Source organism: Bacillus rossius, chromosome 3, assembly GCF_032445375.1.
Source record: "Bacillus rossius redtenbacheri isolate Brsri chromosome 3, Brsri_v3, whole genome shotgun sequence".
Classification (NCBI taxonomy): Eukaryota; Metazoa; Arthropoda; class Insecta; order Phasmatodea; family Bacillidae; genus Bacillus; species Bacillus rossius.
Genome location: NC_086332.1, coordinates 40975602 through 41000334, shown reverse-complemented (window position 1 = coordinate 41000334; position 24733 = coordinate 40975602). Strand labels below are relative to the sequence as shown.

Genomic DNA, 24733 nt, shown 5'->3' with positions numbered 1-24733 from the left:
AAAGTAATTTTAGAAACGTTATTAGTTCAGAATTTATGAATGGTGTATTAACGAGAGTGGAATATTAATTATAATTGCAAAATATTATACCTTGGAAGCATTTTTGACAGTGTTGAATTATCTTGGCAGCGATGAAATAAGCATGGCTGCCATGTGCACATTTGCAGACGGATGCACGTGTGTATTTGTTTTTGCAATTGAAACTGAAGTTATGATTTCAAACACTCGTACTTTGCCGCTGTTTACTTTTTAATTTTTTTTTAAACAAAAAAGATAACGCATTTTAACATAGTGTTTTGGTCGTTCCGTAATGGTGAACATTACCAGCAGCGAACGATCACAAAAAGATCCAAGGTTGCCAAACTTTACTTGAGATAATTTTGACGACATTTTGGGTTAATAGGTTGTTTATAAATGCCCCACAGTACGCTGATCTGCAAAGCAAATAAGAGCGTTAGTTTTAGCATTGAGTTGCGACTCTTCTTCCTGCTTGCCTAGTGGACAGGACGTAGCGCCAACCTTCCGGCTGCTCTCGGGGTCTGAAGGGAAACAGGCGGGAGAGCGAGCTGGCGAGGTGACTCATGGTGCAGGGTTCTGTGTTATTGTGAGGGGGGGGGGAAGGTGCTCCGCCACCCGACAGTAAGAGCTGTAAGAGTCGCGCGTGTCAGGCTGCTGAACAGGATGTGCTGTTGTCAGGAATATCGTCACGAGGCAGGGCAAGATTCCCGCGTGGACAGCTGCGGCATCTCGTCAACAAAGGATTCAAATATCACAGGAACGCAACCAGGTATTCCTTTTTTTGATGTGCAAACATCTTAGCCATTGTTCTACGGCATTTATTAGTAAGTAGTAATTTTGTGAAAATGTAACGGAATACGATGAACGGAAATCCGTAACCACTGTTGATGCGTCTGTGTGGAAGATTCGGAAAACTCGTAAAGATGGAGTGCGCGTTTATTTATTTTTTTGTCACGATTAATTTTATATTTATATTTATTGCGTGTTTTAGATCGAGTGTTGTTACCAACGATGCTGTTTAGTGTATGTTAACAAGATTTATAATATTACCTGCATTAAAAATATCCTTCCGTTAAAAACAAAGTAGATACGTTACTCTTGATATTATACAACATAAAGTAGAATTAAATCCTGATTAACGTCCAAATAACGCAGGCGACACTCGCCCGAGTGTGAACAGGTATGTGGAGTCTATCCTGGAGGTCACTGAGCCCGGGCGCGGGTGTTTATTCACGCGTAGCCGAAGGGGAAAGAACGGCGCCTCATTTAGTTGTCTGAGCTGCGCGCCTGGGTCATAGAACAACGATGCAGATAGATGTAGAAGTGCGATTATTACAGTGGAAACTGATACCATTGTTGGCACGACATGTGTCGCTATCTGTTGGGTGGGTCCATTACCACGTTCTATGTAACTCGTAAGTACTAGCAAAGGAAAAAATGTTAGGTTTATAAATTTAATTCAACTACTTGATGACTAATTGCTTAATATTAATAACAGAAATTTTATATGTGCGAGAAACACTTATTAATGTTTTTAATTTAAAAAATCGTGTTCTATATAAATTAGTACGAGATGCAAAATTTCTGGTATAGCTGGAGACTGGAGATATTCGCGATTTCAATGAATTACAGGATAGACTCCGCGATCCTCCATGCACTCGGGCAAATTACTACTGACTCTAGACTCCTGTTACCTGGGATGCTCGTGATTCAATACATACTTTGCTGAAGGTTCCTAGTTGGCCCAGAGTCCTTCATATAAATTGTGGCCCAATCACTGAAACAGCAAACAGGCAAACGTATTTTGATTCTAGCCTATCGCAAATTAATTCCACGAATTCTTCAGATCTATATGGTAGGTATACCACACCACACCATGTGTGGCTAGCAATATAAAGTGAATTAAATTTCACTAGTTTGTTTGCCTGATAATAGTTTATGGCTTATGCATAGAGGCAAACACTTTTCGCGAAAAAATTCTGAACTATTAGACTGCAACAAGGTATACCCGCACCAGCGGTTTATTCCTTATGATTGGCGGCCGTCTGCGAGAGAGTTACTGCATTATTTGACCGAGCCACTCAGGACGCGTTTCGTTCTGCACTGAATTACTGTGATTGGTGTAGTAACAATCGACATGTAGCTGGAAGAAACTCACCCAATCACGAAACTCAGACGATGCTACACTGTTTTAACTTTCAGTGAGTCTCGAAATCTTTTCGCGAAATATGCCTTACTTATGCATAGGGGCATGCAGATTTCGCGAAAAGATTTCGGGACTAGATGAAAGTTAAAACACTGTAGCATCATCTGTGTTTCGTGATTGGGTGTGTTCCTCCCAGGTACTTATCGATTGTAACCAACATCAATCACAGTGATTCAGTGCGGAAGTAAACGCGTCCTGAGTGGGTCGGTCAAATAAGGCAACGACTTCTCTCGCAGACGGCCGCCAATCACAAGGAACAAACCACAGGTGCGGGTATACCTTGTTGCAGTCTAATAAGTGTTCAGATCTTTTCGCGAAAAATGCCTGCCCCTACTTATGCATAATTCTCACAATCAATACAGATGTTAGTAATGTATAATGAAAGCCACTATCTAGCGGATGGGCCCAAATCTGCAAGTAAACTAGGTTTCAGTCTCGGCAACTAGAGTTTCTCCCCCCCCCCCCCCCCCCCCTGGACAAAGTGCGAGTGACTGTAGCGGCTGGAGATGTCCCTGAACGGGCCTCACGGCAGTGACGTCATCACGTACTGCGCTGTGTGCGCGCGCAGCCTGTCCGGGCGGCGTGACGTGGCGCGCCTCTCCTCCCGGGAAACATTTCCGCTGCTCGGTTGTCGCTCGTCACATGACGTCACGGGGAGCGATGGGTCCTTTACATCAAAGGCTTTACATAACGTTGCGTACTTGTACCATTTCTTTAAATATAAATTTTTTGACACTTTTATTTCTGAAACAATGTTATACTTCGTACAGTATTTAAACTGATTGCTCTTTTAACTTTTAGCTTTTAAACAACTAATGTAATATTTCGTAAGTAACTATTATTTATTTGTTACAATTTTTAAAATGTTTACATTAGTCAAAATACCGCACGTAGATTAAAGTGACTAGATGCACGGGATTTCTTTTGTGAGTGCTACATTTCCCTGTTTAATTTAGTGAATCTTAGTCAAAGAGGACATAATTTAAAATGTGCTCTCGTTTCAGTAAGCAATAATTTTTCCAACAACACAATGCCTTTTGTATGATGAATTTTTCGTACAGCGTATAGTAGGTTAGTAAATTTAATTACTCTTTCAGTCAGGCACAGGAGCGCCACAACACAGCCAGCAGCCAATGAACAAGCAGTATTCGTTGTAACACTTCAGAGCACCGCGGGGGCCGGCCTATCGCTAGCTGGTCGAGGCCGGAGGAAAGCTGTTTTCCTCGGCTTCACCGCAGGCAAAGTTACTTTTCCCAGCTCTCGCATTCTCCTTCTTTCTCACTCGTCCCAATCGATAACACTTGCCCACGCTGACGCAATCGCGAGTGCGAGGAAATGTAAATGCAGCGGCCGTATTCCGCCGTGTTCTCGTCTGCCACTGCGCGCAGAGACTATACACACCTGCGTGTACTCCACAACTGTTTAGCTGTTCATTGTCTAACAGTCGCCCACTGGCGGAATTCCATAGTTCAGTACATGAACATTTTCCATTGGTTCAGGCCGCGTGGTGGGTGGCTGACCACCGACATTTAAGAAATATAACATAGAGCCTCCTAGTCAAATGTAACGTGACTTTAAGTCATTATTAGAGACCCGTGAATTTCGCGGATTCAATGACCTCCAGGATAGACTCCAATATCCTCTACACACTCGGGCAAATACAAACTGTTCATTGGCTGTTCACTTGTGAGTCGTCTCGACTGGGTGGCATGTGATTCGACATTTCTATGAGTGAGGGTCTCTAATTGGCCCTCAGTCCTCCAGATTAACAGAGAACCAATGACAGAAGCAGCACTAAGGTATAATTATTTGAATTTTAGCATAACACGAAATGAATCCGCGAAATTCACGGGTTTTTAGTCATTATTACAGACCGGAAAAATTCGCGAATTTTTTCGCGATAGGCTAAAATACATATAGTTATACCTCAGTGCTGCCTCTGCTATTGGCTCACAACTCACCTGGATGACTCTGGGCCAGTGAGAAACGCCCGACCAAAGCTTTATCGAATCACATGCTGCTACGTTGGGACGTCTCACAAGACAGCAGCCAATGAGTGGGTGGCATTTGACCGAGTGTACGTATAACTATTTAGTTCTTCCTGGAGGTCATTGAACCCGCGAATTTTTCCTGTCCCTAGTCATTATCAGTTCGTAAAAATGGCCTAGAAATAAATGTCCGGGAGCAGGGTTCGCCAGGAAAAGCAGACCGCTATCTTGGATTATGACGCCACGGATGCCATCTTGGATGACCTTGCAATTTGATCTCGACCCGATGACCATTTTAAATTACCTTGACCCCAACATCAATTTTCAATTCCACCATTTTATTTTCTAGAACTTTCCACCATTTCGTTTTCTAGAACTTTCTTGTATGGAGTTCTAGTTTGTAGTGAGCATAATTTTTTTTCCGCCTGAAATGAGAATTAAATTTTGAACAGCAATACACTGAGTCAATCAATATAGCTAATAAGATTTATTGTTTTAATGAGCTTTAGAATTTTTTCAGAATTTGTAGAATATGTAGAAATTGTGCTGGCCACCTTTGGCTAGTATTTTGTTTAACATTAAGCATAAATTAATTTATGTATATTTATTTTTAGGGTTCTTAATTTTAGTATAGGTTTATATAATGAAATTTGGTTAATGTTTCGTTCTAAGTTTGTTTGGTTTTAAGTTTTATTTATGTTGTTAACTTCTTTTGTTAATGTCAGTTTCGCAGTTAAAATTGAGTTAAATTCCAGTTTTAATTATCTTTTAAATAAAGTAGGAGTTGGACAGACTCTTCAAGACGTTTATAAAAAATAATTGGGAGTTCGCGCGGCAGTCGCAAATTGTGTCGTCGCGAGGCAAGAAAAAAATACAGTTGGTAGCAGTGCGAGTATTTGCGTGCAAGAAAGTTGATCCCAGATCGTGCCGGAGTTGCGTGCAACATGGACTCCTGGTGCGACAATGGATAAAGAAATGTTGCTAATATTGACCAACCTATCACGTAGTCAAATGTTTTTTTTTTTTCGCGATAAATCATCTCTTAACACTGCGGCATGATAGTCAGTTCTTTGCCTTACACCCGTGTATCTCCATGTTCGCGGACTTCCAGCCAAGCCGGTGAATCAGCTGCACATGAACTGTCTATGCTTTAAGGGCCGAGACCGTCCAAGTCGTGGATCACCCTGCAATCTACTTCAACTGCACGTAGTTCGCCCTGGTTTACGTTCCCTACACTAAGGCAGAATCTCACAAACCTGTTTTTGTTCCATTTCGTTGTGTTCGAATATTGATTGTTACGAATAGGTAAGGATAGCCCATTCAATTGTAAACATTTTTAATTGCTACTAATATTTTCGTTACTAATTAAATCATCGCACTTAAAAATGCCTGTTCACAAATCACTAAATGTCTGCCAAGTCCACAGTTCTCACTCCTCACTGGCGCTGGGCTCAACAGTGGTTCGCCCCTTACCACGCGCCTGTCAACACACACAGTCTCGCGAAACTCGGTCGCACACGCCTTCTTCGGCGAACTCGCACTTTCGGAACTCCCACGGAGGCCGGCGTCGCCGTTATTATTTTTATTTTTACCAGCAAGCCGTCTTTCTGGAATGGACTGGAGTGGTTGTGACGCCAGAACAGTGGCGTGAATACCACGTCAGTCCACGCGGCGGCCTCTGAAAGCCCGCAGGATTCCCAGGCCGAGGGATAGGTGTCAGCGCCGTTGAAGAAATGGGCGGGTGGCAGGAGTGGCGGGGCTGGGCCGCTCTAAACCTCTAAAGGTATGCGCGAGTGACGTCAGTGGCCGGCGTGTTGGGCCGACGGCACCTAACAAGGAGGGAGATATAGAAGTGTGACTCTTACAGTGGAAACTGAAACCATGTTTGGCGCGACATGTGACGCTATCTGTTGGGTGAGCCCATAAATACCAGATAAACAAAAACTCGGGATAGAGGTTCTCTCTATTATTAATGTTAATATATCTACTTGACGACTAATTACTTAGTAAAAGTGATTTCAACTGTGCGAACTTAATGGTGTTTTGTAATAAAAATGTCATGATACGTATAAATGAGTAGAGGATGCAAACATTTCTGGTTTGCCACACCACAAAATATGTAGCTACCAAAAATAGAGTAAATTAATTTTCGCTGGTTTGTTTGCTTGATAATAGCTTATCCATTACTTCTCGCAATCAATGTAGCTATGTTAGCAATATATTATGAAAGCCACCATCTAGCGGACGGGCCCAAAACTGCTTCAAAAAACTAGGTCTCAGACTATCTTTGGAATGCCCGCTTATGTACCTGGCGCGCGTTGCGGCCTAGCTTCCCATTGCGCTCGTACGTAACATTTGTTCCATTCCGTTATGTGAATATGCTCTCATGAAGAGCACGGCTTACATGTTGTATCAGCAATATTTACTTTACGATGTTGCGTAAGCGTTTTCAGATTTACCTTTCCGCACCAAACATGCGAACACCTGCCCAAATGAAAGCAATCGTTCAACTGTCTACCGCCCCACTAACATTAAAGTCGCCGTGTTGTAACCAACAGCTCATGAGCTAACGTCGGCGCACGAAGCACGCGCATTTGTCGCTCATTGGCTGAGATGTACAGGCACATATTGTTTCTGAGACCAGTGGAATTCTTCCATGGTTCATAGAGTGCATTATAAAGTAAATTCGTTCAGTCCTTAGTGTAGCACGCCCGTGCGCTGAGGATTTGAAAAATTCATTTCATAACAGTGTACAATTTCAACATTCGAAAATAATTTTTGTTTGTTAATTTTTAACAGGTACCCAAGTAAATTTTAAATAGATATAACGGGCCAGTGGTTGCGGATTAAAATTACTTGCTAAGAAAGGCTGAGGGGAAGCATGGAAAGCCTAGCCTCATTTAATTTTAATAGCTACGTTGGTATGGATGAGATTAAACTAATTAATTTTAACAAGCAGCACTGGAAAACACCATAGCTCTAGGGAAGGTTTCATTATGCACATTTATGAACAAAGAACCGCCTGGCTTTGTGCGGAAGCAGCTAAAAGTAGCACATTTTAAATATCTACACCTGAAATTAAAAACGAATTGGGAGGGGCCTTAAGATGGCAGAGGTATTTTTTTTTTACCACGAGAGAGGGGAGACTTAATACGTGAGACTCAATCTCCTGTCCTTCTCCACTTTCCAATCTGCAGTCACGAATTAAACTGTCAGCCTTCGCGCACCTCAGCTGCGAAGCCAGGCCGTGTGAAACGAGCCAGGGCAGTTTCTGAATGAAGATAAATTGTGTTTATGACTGTAGTTTGAGCCTGTAAGGTTAAACCAGAGTTCAGCACGGTTGTACTTAACGCGCGTGTTTACGTATACGCTTCTCCGTGTTGCATTTCGCCGGCGGGTGGGTTTTGATTAACACGCGCGTTCCTGAGCTCGAGTGATTGTCCCCACGTTCATTGGACACGCTTCGGACACGACCTCTGAGTCAGCCACTCACCGTGAAGAACCGACGGTAGGATAAGACAAAACAGTTGACAGGTTCTCAGATATGTATAAAGATGCCACATCTCTTTGTGGTTTTTCCATCAGCTTTTAAAATCCGAAAATAAAACCTCTAAAAGATTAACATGGAAGATTAAAACAATTTAACTGTAGATTCTGATTACAATATTTTTGAAGAAAATCACACTCTAAAGGTTAATAGAAGGCAGACCACTGAAAAATTAAGTACACCGGATGCAGTGAAAACATGTAAATACGCCTTACTAACTACTTGGGTGTTTATAGCCTACTGATGTACAGCGAATAGTTAAAGAATTTAACTTTTTTGAGCGCATATATTGAGAGCTTGCTATCTAAATTTCCAATGAATAATTTCCACAAATGAAAGAAAATCAGAGTGCAGAAATAAATTACAACATAACGGAGAGCTATAATTAGAAACACGAAAATTTCGCGCATTCATTTAGTCTCAAGTTAGAAAGAAAACCTTCACACTCTCGCACTGTGTTCATGATTGGGCCACAGTTATTTGTTCACGCCCCTCTACAACCGTTAGCCATCAATGTCCAGCTAGGAGAGAAGTATGTACGCGAATCAGGTATTGCTAAGAAACAAGGATAAAAATGTTCTCGCTAAGAAAACAAACAATGGGAAAGCAAACACGGGTTTAGCACACCCATGAATTTGAATTCTACCCCGAAGCCAGACGAACCCGTGAAATCTCCGTGTCTCTAGCTGTAACAAATAACTAAGGACTGGTATAATTCGCGGTTTCAATGACATTTAGGATAGATTCCATAGTCCTCTAAGTATTCGGGAAAATTACACCTGCTCATTGGCTAATGACTCGTGACACCTGTTAACTGGAATGCTTGTGACTCGAACACTCCTTTCGTTGACGTTTATTCATTGGCTCAGACTCCTTGACGTAAACTGTGGTCCGATTACCGACGCAGCACGAAGGTGAACCCTATCACGAAATGAATATTCGAATTTTCTGGTCTCTAGTTATGCATTACTTTGGCTCTAAACTGAAGAAGACTTGCTACTAAACCACGAGGAATGAGGTTATAGATTTCGCGATACGCGTGCAGAATGGGTCTTGCCGATAAGAAACCCAAGGAAGGCAGCGAACAGCGGTTATGGTTTCACCGGCGCTGCAGCTGCGGCGCAGAAAACAACGTAAACACCGCCGACACCACTGCGCGCGCCCGTTGGTTCCCGCTGGAGTCACGTGACCTCATGACGTCACTGCAGCATGCCAGGGACGAAGCCAGGGGAGAGGTCCTGTGGTCCGGACCCTCCCTTCCGGAATTAAAAAGAAAGAAAAAACACGCGTAAACAGAATTAGAAAATAACATCAATTTAGCTACATAAGGTTACAAAGATATAATTGAGGAAATATTACTGTAATCCTTATTGGGCAACATTAGTGTATTTCCTCCATATTACAGCCCTCATACACAGAAACGGCAGGAAATGTGTTTCAAAGAACAGTCTATATTTCATGCCAGTTTACACATTTGTAAGTATGTCTTTCATACAAGTCATATGTGTTAAAAATATTTATGTTCCAGCTTTTTTGTATCGCTTGTCTCAAAATTTGTTCGTGTGAGTTCATTGACCTTAAGTTATTGCCTGACAACTGATATTACTCCCAACGAAACTGTGAATCAATAAAGCGCAACATTTAAACGGGCGAGTGTCCGATAACCGTGTTTCGGTCGCTCTGGTAAATTATCCTGCAGATGGATCAGAGTTGCTTTTTACTCACCCTAAGGTACTCGCAAGCCAATCAACGCCCGAACTGCACTGCACCACGGAAGTGTTGGGTCTGCTTCGTTCATGGATGGGGATCCGTGAAATCACGCTAAAACTTCTGCAAGTTAATGAAATTTCATACAGATTCGTGACAGCATGAAACAATTTTTAACAGTTTTTAAGCGTTCTACAATGGCACGGAAACGGAGACGAAACCCCCGGAACACTTCATTATCGCGTGTCTGCTGCTTCCACAATGCCGTAAACGTAACAAATGGCAACCAATGATATTTAGTTTTAAGATTACAAAATATTAAATTAACTTAAAAAAAATTATGCTTAGAGATTATAGCACGGTCAGAATTTACCTATATAAGAAAAACAAACTACAAAGTACTAATAGAACATTAAATATGATTGTACTTGAATCAATTTTTAACATATTTAGAACATAGACAAACATGGCTACCACCGCAGCCAAGTACTCTTTTTCTATTGGTCGCACGGAGCAACATAAACTGAAGAGTTCAGCACTGCCGAGGTAATCCATGCGGGTCCGTCTCCGTCTGTGTGATATTGTAGGAACTGTTCCGTTAGACCCATCTCTGTTTACGTGATCCGTCTCCGTTTTCGTGTCATTGTAGAACGAGTCTTAAAAAATGTTAAAAATTGCTTCATGCTGTCACGAATCTGTTTGAAGTAGTTTTGCCAGTTATTTAATTCTACTGAATTGCAGTAGTTTTAAAAATTTTCCATAGATAGATCGTGGGGAAAAAATTATAATATATATATACTTGGAATGAGAAATGTCAGGTCTCGGAAAGAATGCGCATAAGTAACTCTTGGTACAACGGTACCACTTTTTGAAAATCTTCTCCTAAAGTTACTATTTTCTCACGTCTCTTCTACAAACTGATTTTACCCCTTTTTCACTCCATTAGGGGCGGAATTTCATAGTTATATGTAGCCTGTGGCTAACTATATGCAAAAAATCATGTAAATCCTTAGCTCCGTTTCTGGGTGAAAGGACAAAAATACAAACATACTTTCGCATTTATAATATTAGTAGGAATTTGTGTGTTGAACCACTTTTACATAATATAATTTTCTTTTAAATGATTTTCGTGAAAAAAAAACCTTTCTATACTATATTTTTTATGAGTATCCGAGGGGGAAAATGGGGGGGGGGGGGGGGCAGTATTGCCCCCGGGCATTGACCCCCTTGCTCCGAGGCAGACATCACGCGGGTGATCGTAGAGGCGACCTGACGCGCTGGAGCAACGTGTTCATCAGCTAATGTACGTCGGCAATCAACCCTACTGCACTACTTTCTGCATAATGAGTTGGGCGCGGTGCCGTTGGCACGGAACAGCTGTTGACGGCACAGAATGCCTGCAAAGAAACCACGCATTTGTGTTATTCAGCCCGACTGAGTCCTAGTCAGCTCCGGAGTCAGTCTGTGTTAAGGGCCCCGCCTCGTCAGGGGTGTATGTGTGTTAGTGAGGCGGGATGATAAGTGCGACGCTCGATGGTATTTCTAGCGCGGTATCGCTTCTAAGCGCAAGGCTCTGAATTGACGCGCAGTTTTCTCGTCGTCACAGGATAACTGTGAAATTTGAGCGGTGACCGCAACATTATATGGCTGATAAATGAAGATAAAGGTGTAATGCAAGTCCCTTAAGAGGCCACTCCAGTGTTTCAGGGGCACTACGCAACCCGCGTTAACCTCATAAGATTCAATGCTATTTTCATTTTCCATATAACTTATCAACTAATATAGATTTCGAAATGATGCTTGCTTGATATGTAAGACAACGATGCTCTTATCAAAGCCCCTTTCTTCAAAAACGTGCATAAATTATGGTTCAAACCTAGACAATACACTTATGCATATTAGTAAAGATTAGTATAAAACCATAATTTATACACGTTTTTGTAGAAAGGGGCTTGGATAAGAGCATCGTTGTCTTACATATCAAGCAAGCATCATTTTGAAATCTATATTAGTCAATAAGTTATAAGCAAAATGAAAATAGCATTTAATCTTATGAGGTTAACGCGGGTTGCGTAGTGCCCCTGAAACACTAGAGTGGCCTCTTAAGTGCTTTTAATAATCTGTACTGGTTGTTTTACGCCTAAAAATTACTCTCAAAACATGCGTTTTAGCCATTTTAACTCTTCTAGAAATACAGTTTAAAAACATGATCAAAAATTAAAAGTACTTTTCGGGCCTCAGCGAACTATTAAATGCTTTTCGTAGACATACCCCACTCGGATATCTTGAGTAGTTTTGAAATCGCGTTATTTTTCCTGAAGCTCTGCACACCGTGGGGGCCCGCCTGGTCAGGGGCGTATGTGTGTTAGTGAGACGGGTCGCTGGTGCTTCTAGCACGGTATCTCCTCTGAACTGGCGCGCAGTCTTCTCGTCTTAAATTGGAGAACTATGGTACTTGAAGTAATCATAACATTATATGACGAAGAAATGAAGACAGGTTTGTAATGCAAGTCCCTTAAGTGCTTTCAAGAATCTGTACCGGTTGTTTCATTACTAAAAATTACTCTGAGACACGCGTTTTAAGCCATTTTAACTCTCCTAAAAATACCGTTCAGAAACTAAATCCTGAAACAGAACTACTTGTCCGCCCTCGGAGCATTCTTAAATGCTTTTTGTAAACAGACCTCACTCGGGGATCTCGAGCAGTTTTCAAATCGCGCTGTTTTTCCTGAAGCTCTGCGCAACCCTGTGTGTGCCCGGGTGGGCGGGGGCCTTAAACCAAGCCTCCAGTGTCGCTGTGACACCTGTGCAGTTACAACAGTGACAACTGACACATACTCGACAAGGACTAGGGACTAGACGTAGGCCGGTGTCACAACATGCGGTTGAACCGGAGCGGTTACCATTTTCCACTCGATCATTTTTCAATTTTTTTTTACACTTTGACTACATTTAATTAAATTAAACAAAAAATTTAGCACTCGCAAAAACAATCATGTGTGTGAGTGCATTCAGTCACTTTAATCAACGTGTGTTATTTTGACTAATATAAGTAAACATTAAAAAATTTATAGATAAATAAATTAAAATAACTTAAGAAATCTTACATTATTTTTTAAAACTTAATTTATAAACACAAAATAAAGCATAACACTGTATCAGAAAAATCTATATATAAAAAAGTTTTATAATATTTAAAGGAAAAAATACAAGTAAGTACATAAACTACAACAGTATATAAAACCTTACCTAAATATTAACGAAATCTCTTCTTCAGTTTCTTCTAGACTAATTGTTTACCTCTGTAATTTTGACGAATTTACGTAATGTATTTTTGTGAGACTGCGTTATGAACTCTAAGGAAAGCGGTAGAAAGAATACCCAGCCAAAACACACTGCGGAAGTTTCAGCCACAACACAGTCTGTGTTCGCGCCAGCCCGAGAGTTTTAGAGGAAAATGAGCTACGGAACAGATCGACAATAGTTTCAAACGGCAGAAGTGTTCGAAGTTACCAGCAACAGAATGAAAAATTATGTAAAACTTTCTGAACCAGGTCCACCCACTTTCCATTAACAGAACATTTAGCTAGCTCCCCATTATTTTTCATTCAACAATATTGAATAATATCAATGATTACGAAATTAAGATGTTATGTAACACCCGACCATCAAAAATTCTTCAACATTCGCTTTAAAAAAAAACAATTATTGTATTTGTTAACGGGTAAAATCGGTAGGATTGAATATAACAGGTTAATACTTGAAATTCACTTTTTTTTTTGCAGGAACAGTTGTGTGGTACCTCCAACCACCTTACAGCTGTCACCATAGCTTGGATTTTTCCATATTTTTTCTATAATTATAATTTTGAACTATTTATCTTATTTTTTTGCATGTCAAAGCATAATTAATATCTCCCATACCTTCTTATAACCACATGTTTACTGACAGGCTCTAGTCTGTAAGCACCGCGAGGAAATAACTTATTATTTAACGCGGGCGACTACAACTAGCAAGACTACCACACCATTTCACAAGTGATGACTTTAGCAAGTAGCCAAAGCCAAGTCCTATACCATGGCAAACAAAAAAATTAGCATAGAAGTTAGTTGAAAGCACTATCAAAATATCTGAAACTGCAAGATGGCGGGCCAGCATTCTGGTTCTTATCAGCGGTGGGCGTATTTGTATTCGTGAATACGAGTACATGTATTCGCACAAATATTTTTTTAATAAATACGAATAATATTCGTACTAGCGAATGTGAATACGAATACGCTTGTATAAATATTTTCGTATGAATATTTGGATCCGCATATTAGAGAATGCGAATACATGAATAAATTATTCATATTATATAATACGAATACAGGAATAAAATATACGAATGCGCGCGTATTCGTATTCGTAAATATGTGCCGCTATCTAAATTTATGTATTCGTATTCGCGTATTTGTATTCGTCTATCAGTGGATACGCCATTTTACCATCTTTATTAATATTTATACGGTTTTCCAGAGTTCTAGACCACAGTTTCGGGTACTGGAGAGAAAAAATGTTTGATCCACACTCCACCGTTCCCCCCTTTTACCTTAACTATACCATTCCAATTTAAAAACAAACTGAAAACTTCAGTCAGTTGAAACATAAAATATGTCAATAATTTAAGCAAAAGTTATGACAAATGAAACGACATTAACAACGTGAAGCACAAACAAAATAATTGAAGATGAATTGATCCCATCTATTAAATAATACAAAAATACACGATAATAAATTAAAAAAAAACTCATAAATGAAACGGAAAAAAACAAACAATTTTAATATTTAATGTGATGACAGTCTGTACCCAGTACACGACCCAGCCACTCGTGTCCACGACGTGCTCTCGCCACAGGGACCTGCTGATGCGAGCGAGAGAGCCGCTCGGAGCTTAATGAGCAAGAAGATACTCTTGGCAAGGAGAGGCTATACACTTTGCGCTGCAAACCTGACCTTTCCACAGCCCCATTGGATACCGTTTTTCCCGGGCACATCAAACGACTCGTGACCTTCTCCCCCATTACAGGGCAGGCCATAGCCGCCTCTATGCTTCCAGGTCCAACCCTCCCAGAGTTCATTTCCTCAGCGACGCTTCTTTCGTGTCCGTCCAAAGAAAATGAATTAGCATTATCCGATGGTGGATGTTCAGAGGGCAGCTGGGGAAGTGCATCCGAAAAGGCGAGGTAAAATCCCCGTGACGGGGATTTGATAAGGGAGAGAGTACGGACAATGAGTTTTGAGATGAATAGTGATTGGAGGAGTGGTAGTGGCAGGGGAAATCCCTCCGTAGACGGCAGGGTATTTTGTCCTCCCCCTCTGATACCTTGAAGTGGGGGCAAACGGGGGCAAATAAAGTGCTGTGTAATCAATTTTTAGATAGTAAAACTGCTTAAATAGCACCATTTTCCACCTTGAAATACAAATTTTCCCGGGGAGGACCCCCGGCCCCCCCTCCCACCGCTTCAATAGGGGGGATCGATGATTCTTTATAAAAAGGTATATTGCCCCCCCTTTTTTTTTGGAAATTTAGTTGTTGCGCCCCTGGTTGACGGCAAGGATCCGCAACTGGTGAATCCTGGTTCGAACCCAGAGCGGTAGGGGGAAGGGAGGCGGGAGGGAGGCGGACCCGCCGCGCATGCGCGGGCTCCGCGCAGCACTCACCCGCTGAGCAGCACGTTGACGTCGCCGTGGGCGGAGGCGCCGGCGCGCGCGCCGTGGGTCGTCATGTTGGAGCCGCGCAGCAGCTTGTCCGTGTGCACGGCGGCCATCACCACCGTCATGGCGGCCACCATGGCTACCTCCGCGGGTGCGCCATCGCCCGTCGGCGCCTCCTGCCGGCGTTCACGCCGGAGGGTCTAGGCGGACCCGTCCTCGGCTGCCTTCAGACGTGAGACTGATCCGGTGACGATATCCGCTTCCTGCACGCACTTCACACGCGCTTAGAACTTCTTGGGTTGCAAGAACATCAATGAAGCACACTGTCTTGGGACGCGGTATTTATTTATTTTTTAATCCTCCACTTCTTTAATTTCCCCTGAAATCAGATAATTGTTTCGTACTTCACTCGTTTTCAGCACTTTCACGAACCCTGGTAACATCACCCTAACTACTCGTAGCTGTTCGCCGAGAATCAAGGTGCAAACATCCCCAGGGTTATACGAGCACAGATCTTTCATTCACTTCCGAAGGCAACAGTCAACTCGCAAGCTGTTCCCCAAAGTTGGTATCCAACCAGACGGAGCGAGTGACGTGCACAAAGCAGGATGCCCAACTGTTCGCAAGTCGCCGCTGAGGGATTGAGGCGCGAACACGCCCGGCGCCAGGTGTCCTCCACTTGTCGGAGCTGGGGTCGCCTCGGCGCGAAGCTCCCGACGGCGGCACGCGACGCCTACTGGCCCCGGCGAGGCAGGCCGTCGCTCGGCCGCGGCGGGCGCTCGTAGGCGCCTGGCGTCGCCCGTGCTTCCCCCTGCGTCGCGCGCGCCACGTGAAACCTGGCTAGGTATCGATTGCGAGGGCCAGGGTTCCCCCGCGCGCCGTTTCCAGCGTCGGTCCACGGGCGGGATGGCGCGGCCGAGTCCTTCGATCGCTCGCCGAGCGAGGTACACACACACCTTCGATCGACCTATCGAAGTGCGTCGCACGACTATCCTGGCGCGTTTTGCTCCGCAAGTTGTCGGCGAATCAGCGGGAGTCGTCGCCTTCCCCAGTCTGCGAACACGTGTTTGTAACTCGGCGGTGTTCGTCTGATCGTCTGCTGCGGCCTGTTTCGGAGGGACACATCGAGGACTTGTTTTCTTCTGCGGAATCCTTAGCCAAATAAGTTTTTGTTCTTATGCTTCCTGACATTCACTTATTTAGGGTAGCAAGCGTTTCGGTTCGGGCTCGTGGTGGCGGTGTTACTGTGAGCCGAAGACAGGACGAAGTCCACGCACGAGTCAACCCACTAGAAGGACACTGAGCCCGTGAAGATGCCCGGGAGGTGACCGAGGAGAACAGCGATAGCCCGGCAGCACGCGGGCCGTTCAACTGGCCGTTGCGCCAGGGACCACGCCCCCTCGCTGGCAGCCACCCCTACCCGAGGGAAGGGGGAAGCAGGGGCAGGGGGGTGCGGCGGCGAGTCACGCCATCCACGTGGCGGTCACGCGACCCGGGGCCTGCTGACGCAAGGGCTGAAGGGCGGTTTGAGGTCAGGCGAGGCCGCTCCGTCCGGGTTATAAGCGGCCCTTCCTCGATTAGCAGCAATCGAACCCCTGTCGCCGTGACGTCACCACTGCCCTGCCCGCGTGGGCTCGTCTTAATTAGGGCTTCGTCTAGGTCTAGACTGCCTGCGACCTACTTGTCCCGCTTCACCTCAGTCGCCAGGCTCAGTTCGTGCATTGTTCACTTGGTTACTCTGGATGGCCGCAGTTCCTGCTTTCAGGCCATCTGTCTGACCGTTGATGTTGAACTTCTTCTAACTTGATGCCATCTTTTGCAGGGTACATCAAAAGTACTCTTTAAGATACATTAAATTTTTACTAAGGTTATGTAATTTTTTGAAAGTTGTTTGACATACTTTAAATTTAGTTCGTCCAAATTTCTCCAGTAATGGTTTCATAACACGAAAAAATAAACTGAGCTTTTGCGACTAAGTTAGAGGTTTCCAAATGCAGGACTGTAATATTTAAGTAAAGTAGTGTCACTTAATTAATTTTTTTGCTAACCAGAAATGAACATTTTCTTTTCCTTTCCTGCGATATTTCTTTAATCACAAAACATACATTTAAAAAAGTTAAATAATTTTTTATTTAGTAAATATAAAACCCTTTTCTTGGCTCTTTATTAACTTACTGCCACTATCGACCCTGTACTGAAAAAAAACTATCATGAAACATTTATTAATTGGTAATATCACTATTAAATAATAGTTTGTTTGCTTGCGTGTTAGTTTATATGCACAACGTGTATCTTTATGACTTTTAAGTGCCAGAGAAGTACTACCAAATATATATTTCATTTAAATTTTTGGAATAAACATAAAATATTATATTCTTGTGTGGGAGCCATTGCATGTTGCTTGTGTGCTGTCTAGTGAGGTTTACAATTGCCCGTATTGTGGATTTTACAAAGAGTTCTCTGGTGGAGTTTGCAGTAATAGGACCCTCAATATGATTGTGGCTTTTACAATACCTGGCGTGGTTAAAGTGGAGACGATTATGCATTTCAAGGTAGTTTATAGAGTATAATACCTGACAGGCTTACTTACTGTATTGGCATAGTTTAACATGTGCTGTCTGGTGGGTTTCTGGTGAGACTTGCTGAATTGTGTGTTCACTTAGTTGAAGATCGCTTGTTTGGTAGGATTAGCTATTTATTAATAATGTTCGCAGGCTTTCACGGCCATTGTCTGAAGTAGCTTGGCTTCTGGGTTGTAGCCGTGTCCTTGGCGAAGAAGGTAAGTAGGTAACTAACTACTCCCTGATGATGGCGACTGCAATGTCGACCGAAGCGTCGGTGAATTATTCGCCAAGGACACAGCTACAATCCAGAAGCCAAGCTACTTTAGCTATTTATTGCCTGGCTAGAATCTGAGTGTTTGGAACACCATTCAAAATGACAGAGTAAAACTGTCTGACGCCAATAATAATCCAATAACATTAAACAACACGGTTTGCGGCGCAGTACACTCGCAGTCGAGGCTATCGATCAACCTGACACGCGTCCGTAAGACTGGCGCGTTCCATCGATCTGCGAGTCCGTACTGCCAACAAATAGCTCGCAGCTCAATGGGCGACCATCACTGTGTTGACTTAGTGTACGACGTCAGTGACCACTCGAGAATCACCGGAGGAGGTCTCGAGGCAATTATTCGCGCTAATCGACAAAGCAGCGACGGTAAATACAGTATGTCCATAAAAGAATTTGGCAGTTATAAATTTTAACAGTATCAGCTGTAAGTATTGTAGAGTGTTGGTTAAAGGTCACAATTAAAGAGTAACGCAGTTTTAGATAAGTGCATGCGAGAGTACTGCTTTTTTGTTTTCTCGCTTGCAGCGCCACCTAGGCAAATTAGCGACTCCTGAGCGTAATTTCCCCAATTAGAGGAGGGCGAACCTGTAAACTTTTAATAGTCGAGACGACACAGCACTTTTTCGCTGGCCTCCATTTTCACCTGACATAACGAAGTGCGATTTTTTTCCTGTGGGCCTTTATAAAAGACTAGCTGACCCGGCGAACTTCGTACCGCCTAACAGTCAATGAATGTCGTGTTAACTTTTGGCTAAACTTAATTTAGGATTTTATTAATGTAATAAAATGAATACTAAAAATTCAATAAAAGTAAAAATATCAAGTATTTCAATAGCGTGGCAGCAAGACGTTTGCTTTAATGAAGCTATGTATTTTGTTGCATGGGTTGCACTCGGGTTGATTCTCTTCAGTGAAGCACTTTGTGATATACAATATTTTTCGATTTGTTATCAGGCGCAAGAACAAATAAAGCGGCTGGTTTGCCGACACGTGAACATGCCACGTACCATGAGAAAAACATGCATTTTCTAGATTCAGACCACAATGAACTTAAATATTGGCCTTGTAATTTGTTAATCCTCATGGTGAATGCAAGACAAATCGGAAATTGAATTTGTTTAAACTCAAAGGGCATATCGGAAGGAATCATCGGAATCCTCGGAATGAGAACTTCCACACCTTTAAATTTTCCTTTGAGTATCATTGCGTGAATCACATTGATCATCAGTTTTATCACTAAACGCGTTCAATTGCATAGTTTTGGTTGGTTTATATTTCGAAGCATGATGACTACCGAGCCAACCTTCAGTTGTAAATTGTGCGGTAGTAAGCCAGGCACATGCAAGAAGTTTAAAAAGTCAGTTGGATAGTTGGTGGCTTCGTCTTCGTTTGTTACAGTCAATAGATTTGAATGAATGCCGAGTACCAACGATTTGATTCTGAATTACGAAGTTTAAATCATCCACATATTTGTTCTTAGCCACCAAAATTGCTCCCTCACTCAGCCATTTGTTATTTTTGTGGTTAGCAATGATGTTCGGGAACACTTTGTTGATGAGCTCGTCTTTCAATGAGACGAAATTGCAAAAATTCGGAGGAAATGAAATCAATCCGCTCGATTCGTAAACAGGAACACTGCCATTATCGATAGTCAGCAATTGCTTGGATAAATCTTCAACAGATAGATCTTTCAGCAATGTAACTCTCATGTTTGCTGCCAGCTGAAGTTTCTTCACAGAGCGGCACAGATTGGATGATTTGAGGCAAGTGTTTATTTTATCGGCAGATGTCGATCTTGGGATGATTGGCAGTGTTTGGCGGAAATCGCCAGACAGTAAAATCATTGCGCCTCCAAAACATCTCGAGTCATTCCGCGGATCTTTCAATGTTCGGTCAAGTGCTTCCAATGCGCGTTTGTGCGCCATTGTGCATTCGTTACAGATGATGATTTTAGATACTACTAAAACTTTGGTCATTGCGGAGTGATTCGCAATGTTACATGTCAGTTGTTCAGTAGTTTGAATGTTTAACGACAATTTTAACGCTGAATGAGCCGTACAGCATCCTTCTAACAATGTGCCCGCTATTCCAGAAAAAGCAACTGCTACCGCAATGTCGGATCTCGCACGAACAATGGTCAAAATCAAGGTAATGAGGAATGAGTAGTATAGGATAGGGCATCCGGGCGCACGGGTTCTGGGTGTGGATTGTGATTGTCGGTCCGCCATATTGGATTGTGACGTCACGGCGGCCATCTTGGATGAGTGTAACGGGACAGCGTAACGGGACAAGTTTGACCTTGACCTTTGACCCTCAAAATTCGCCAAAATTGGGCAAAAATTGCCCAAAATTCCTCAAAATTCGCCAAAATGTACATTTCTGTGGAAAAAAATTCCGCCAAAAAATCTCAAAAAATTCCACAATTCAAAAATTCCCGTTTACGAGAGAAAAATTCCCATTTCGAGGGAAAATTTCCCGTTTTTAGTCCTTAAAAATCCCAGCGGCTAGAAATGTCCATATGTAGGCTTAAGCATCCATGTCTACAGCCTACGATAAGCCTCTGACGTCATCATGGATTATGACGTCACCTTTGCAATTTTCGTTACGGCCGCCATCTTTAACTTTTTTATTTATTATCCGATTTTAATGAAATTTTTTTTAAAAAATATAAAAAAATTAAATAATAATACTTTAATAAAATATTAAAAAAAAACATACATTTACGACACGGAGTTTGGAGTCCTCGGTTCGAACCCAGTGAGGGCAAAAAAAATAAAAATTAAAAATGGCGACAGGCTCCTTCCTTAATGGTGGCTGCAGGCAGACTGACTCCCACCACTTTTCTTAAAGCATATATATCGTCACCTAGTATGACGTCATGTCCGCCATCTTGTCTTCGTTGCTGGAGACCACCATCTTGTTTTCGACGGCGAGAGTGTGCTGACGCCATGTTAGTTTAGTTCTTATCCACTAGAGTGCAGTAATCATTTATTACTGTGACACCCGCCATCTTGAAATTTGGACGCCATCTTGAAAATCCGTAATTATTTAGCTAGAAATTCGGGAAAAGTTCCAAAATTCATTAAATAAATAGCTCATTAATTTAAATATTGATTCGATCCGCTCCTGTCCTCGGTTCGATACCCGATCGATGCATTAATGTTTAATTATATGAAAAAATAATAATTTCAATAAACCATGTTCAACCTTCTTAAAGAGACTTTAAATCCTCTACTACCATCATCCTATCAGACATCAAGACCGCCATCTTGAAAATCCGTAATTATTTAGCTAGGAATTCAGTAAAAAGTTCTAAAATTAATTAAATAAATCACTCATTAATTTACATATTGATTCGATCCGCACCTGTCCTCGGTTCGATACCCGATCGATGCATTAATGTTTAATTTTATGAAAAAAAAATAATAATTCCAATAAACCATGTTCAACATTCTTAAAGAGACTTTAAATCATCTACTACCATCATCCTATCAGACATCAAGACCACCATATTGGAAATTCGTAATTGTAATGCTAGAGATTCGGGAAAAAGTTCAAAACTCATTAAATAAATTTGTAATCTATATACTGATTGATTAGATCGACTAAGGTCCTTGACACGATCCTGGACGAAGCTATAATAAATTTAATTAAAATACCAGAAAAGTGTAAGGTTCGAGGAATAAAACACCTAAAAGTCTTTTACAAACATAATATTTATTACACAATTTCTATCCTACTACAGAATCACTTGCGAAAGCCAGCAATCTTATAAAAATTTAGCCCTGCTTAGACGTACAACGACTACTTCTTAGCTCCAAATGGCTCCAAAAGCTCCAACAGCCTCCAAATGCTTAACACAGTTCTAAATGGCTCCAAATGCTCCAAACGGCCTCCAAATGCTTGACAGCTCCAAATGTTTCCAGCAGCTCCAAATGCTCCAAATGCTTGACAGCTCCAAATGCTTCAAAAGGCTCCAAATGCTCCAAACGGCCTCCAAATGGCTCCAACAGCTCCAACAGCCTCCAAATGCTTGACAGCTCCAAATGTTTCCAGCAGTTCCAAATGCTCCAAATTCTTGACAGCTCCAAATGCTTCAAAAGGCTCCAAATGCTCCAAATGACTCCAATAGGCTCCAAATGCTCCAACAGCTCCAAAAAAAGGCTCCAAATGCTCCAACAGCCTCCAATGCATAACACAGCTCCAAATGGCTCCAAATGTTCCAAACGGCCTCCAAATGGCTCCAAAAGCTCCAACAGCTCCAACAGCCTCCAAATGCTTGACAGCTCCAAATGTTTCCAGCAGCTCCAAATGCTCCAAATGGCTCCAACAGCCTCCAAATGCTTAACACAGCTCTAATGGCTCCAAATGCTCCAAACGGCCTCCAAATGCTTGACAGCTCCAAATGTCTCCAGCAGCTCCAAATGCTCCAACAGCTCCAAAAAAAAAGGCTCCAAATGCTCCAACAGCCTCCAAAAAAAGGCTCCAAATGCTCCAACAGCCTCCAATGCATAACACAGCTCCAAATGGCTCCAAATGCTCCAAACGGCCTCCAAATGCTTGACAGCTCCAAATGTCTCCAGCAGCTCCAAATGCTCCAACAGCTCCAAAAAAAGGCTCCAAATGCTCCAACAGCCTCCAAATGCTTAACACAGCTCCAAATGGCTCCAAAATGCTTGGCAGCTCCAAATGCTTCAAAAGGCTCCAAATGCTCCAAATGGCTCCAACAGCTCCAAAAGACTCCAAATGCTTCAAAAGGCTCCAATTGCTCCAAGAGCTCCATCTTCAATTGGTTCCAACTGATTCCTATTACTTTTATCGAACTTGACATGATTACTAACATGTCTTTATCAGTATACATTTTGACTGGCAGTGGTAACGTTTTTTACACCTTTAAGTTATAAGTTTTATTTAGAAATCAGATTTCGATAAATGATAGCTTCCATCTGGAAAGAAAATATATTAATTTATCTTCAAGTTTATACACATACATTTAATTTAATCCATTATTGTATGTAGCCAGCTTCCCTCAGTTCTTTGAGTATGAAGGATATTTCTTTAATGTTCGAATAGTTTCCTGCACAAAGCGATCCATGTAGTAGTCGTAGCCTGCTAACCAATATGTTAGGATCTTCCCATGAGGTATAATCAATCTCTTCTGCTGCCTTCATCATCCTTGCATGTTTATAATAAATATTATCTCTGGTGTCTATCGTTTTAACACCAACCACAAGGTCACTTTCGTCATCTTGCCAGTGATTATCACAAGCTTGATCAGGATAATTTATTTTATTACGTCGTTTCCATCGTTTTGGTCTCAAACCACCATCACAGTCTTCGCTCTTGCATGCTTTTGGTGCTTCAGTACAGTACTCAATCATGTCAGCCTCAGATGTGTCACCACAATCTTCAATCATGCCAGCTTCTGATGTGTCACCACAGTCTTCAATCATGTCAGCACCACAAACTTGATCAGGATAATTTATTACGTCGTTTCCATCGTTTTGGTCTCAGACTGCCATCACAGTCTTCGATCTTGCCTGCTTTAGGTGTTTCAGTACAGTACTCAATCATGTCAGCCTCAGATGTGTCACCACAATCTTCCATCATGCCAGCCTCAGATGATTCATCAAAGTCTTCGACCTTGTAAGCTTCAGGTGGTTCTCCATCTTTCACATTTTTATGGAGACGACTAGATATTGGAGTAAATATATTTTCATTTCTAATGTGGTTACAACTTCCTTCGTTTGTTTTAAATTTTAAATTATTATCTTGATCTAGATCAGTAATTTTAGCATTAGCTTTTTCGCCTTCGTTCCTCTTCCGCGATGTTGTAGCCCAGTCTTCGTTATCTTCATTCATCTTAATTGTACAGGTCTTGTAATGTCTATCCAAGTAATATCTTCTACCAAAGGATTTCTGACACTGACTGCAATGAAATGGTTTTTGACAAGGACCCAAATTACACTCGCTTCTCTCATGTCGTTTAGCATTCTTTCTCAAGGTAAACACCTTGCTACAGTATCTACAGTGATGACGTTTTGATACAGCAACAAATCCCGTTTCAGGATTCATATTAGTTATTGAGACTAATGCCAGTTGCAAACTAAGAGTTTTAAATTAGATATATTACTTAAATAGAATTATTTAATTATTTCATCAGCGAGAATTAATTTATCTCATTCAAAGGTACTTGTTGCAAGTAGTTCTGCTTTTCAACAACAGATGTCGCCACATGTTACTTGCAGGTAAATAATATTTAGTTCTTTTATGCGGGATGCGGGATGCTCACTAACGATCGCAAAAGAAGGATGGCTTCGCTAGACTCCAAGGAGAAGGAAGTTCGTCCTTCCTGTTAGTTCCTCTTAGATTTCTCAGAGATTATTATTATTCGACTGAGTAATGATTTTTTTTTAAATTTCCACCTGATAAAAATATTACAAGTGCTGATTTATTGGCAGAATTTCAATAATTAAATGCAACATTGAATAAAAAATGACATGACGCATTAAGTAAAAAATTCTTCATGCAGAGATCAATTCCTCATCAGTAACCAGAAGCACTCGGAGAAAACCATCAGATGTCTAGTCAGGAATAATCAGAAGCACCCAGAGAAAACCATCAAAATATTGTCAAGAATAATCAGGAGCACACGGAGAAAACTACCATAATATTGTCAAGAATAAACGGGAGCACACGGAGAAATCCACCATAATA

At 41.9% G+C, this 24733-nt stretch overlaps 2 protein-coding genes across 12 annotated transcripts in view; one reads left to right on the top strand and one right to left on the bottom strand.

Moving 5' to 3' along the window:
• Positions 1 to 24733, bottom strand: part of LOC134531430 (uncharacterized) — a 112886-nt gene that overhangs the window by 34822 nt on the left and 53331 nt on the right. The gene's annotated exons all lie outside the window — the stretch shown is intronic.
• LOC134530562 (probable beta-hexosaminidase fdl) overlaps positions 1 to 24733 on the top strand; it is an 82359-nt gene that overhangs the window by 21835 nt on the left and 35791 nt on the right. The window contains exon 1 of one of the 11 annotated variants that reach the window (XM_063365504.1): positions 697 to 787. The exons of 9 other annotated variants lie outside the window; for them this stretch is intronic. The gene's annotated coding sequence lies outside the window, so the exon portion shown is untranslated. Of the gene's footprint in view, positions 1 to 696; positions 788 to 24733 lie in introns of those variants that run through there. One more of the 11 variants, XM_063365508.1, reaches the window with a different exon arrangement.